The following is a 949-nucleotide window of genomic DNA, read 5'->3' on the forward strand; positions in this document are numbered from 1 at the left end:
ACTGATTTAATGAGCCATTCGCGGTTTCACCTTAATGCGGCTTGTACTGAGACATGCATGGCTTAATCTTTGAGACAAGCATATGACTACTGGCAGGATCAACCAGGGAGCTGCGTCAACTAGAGCTGAGCAGCCGGCCGCCCGGGAGTGTGTCCCAGGGGCCCGCGCGAACACGCAAGCGTCCGCTCAATTATTCTGCAAACAGGAGGAGGCTGAGCTCCCCTGCACAATACACCTCGAAACCCTCTCAGGTCCCGGCGGCGCGCAGCGCCGTCCTAAGTACTTGGTCGGGTTCGAGAGAGGCGCAATCGCCCGGAGTTAGGCGAGTAGACGCTTTAGGTGCGACCACCCGTGCTCCCAACTGAGCTTGCCGCTGCCGACAGAGGCCCGGGAGCGTGCTGTCGTGGCATTGCCGGCGGGAGACAACACGCGCCACCTACGGTGACCGGCAGCTCCAACGCCAGCGCCACAGAAGGGCAAAGGCCCCACGTGGGTGCCGAAGCGAACTCTCCCAGCACAGCGCACGTGCCAACACGTCTGCACAACTGCGATACAAACCACCAGCGAGAACCGCTGGGGCGACCGAGCAGCAGACGGCGTCGCGGCGCCGAGTGCCGGGCGGCGGCGCATCCTCAACGCACACAGTCCTCAATCGGACCAGCACACTGCAGATGTCCACCGCGCTTCGCACCGGGCCGGCGAGGACCCACTTTGGCTGCACGGCGCCGCGCGCAGGGTGCCCCGGCGCGCAGCTGCGCCGCCTGCCGCGTCCGTCGGCCGGCGCGCCTGCCACTGGGCGCCCCCACCAGCCGGCTGTAGCGCGTGCGCCCACGCACCGCGCGGCCAGCACGCCGGGCGGCCCCCCCTCACCGGCCGGGGACAGTCCCACCCACCCACAGCCGCGTATCGCTTCACACCCAGATTCACATTCACGTTCGTTGGTATGGTG

General features: G+C 66.4%; 1 non-coding gene across 1 annotated transcript in view; it reads right to left on the minus strand.

Moving 5' to 3' along the window:
- LOC126118136 (small subunit ribosomal RNA) overlaps window positions 1-109 on the minus strand; it is a 1909-nt gene extending 1800 nt beyond the window's left edge. Inside the window, exon 1 of the ribosomal RNA XR_007525590.1 lies at window positions 1-109. This exon is cut by the window's left edge and continues 1800 nt beyond it. This is a non-coding gene — a ribosomal RNA (small subunit ribosomal RNA).
- Window positions 110-949: the final 840 nt, after the last annotated feature.

This window comes from Schistocerca cancellata, unplaced genomic scaffold (genome assembly GCF_023864275.1).
Source record: "Schistocerca cancellata isolate TAMUIC-IGC-003103 unplaced genomic scaffold, iqSchCanc2.1 HiC_scaffold_336, whole genome shotgun sequence".
Taxonomy (NCBI): domain Eukaryota; kingdom Metazoa; phylum Arthropoda; class Insecta; order Orthoptera; family Acrididae; genus Schistocerca; species Schistocerca cancellata.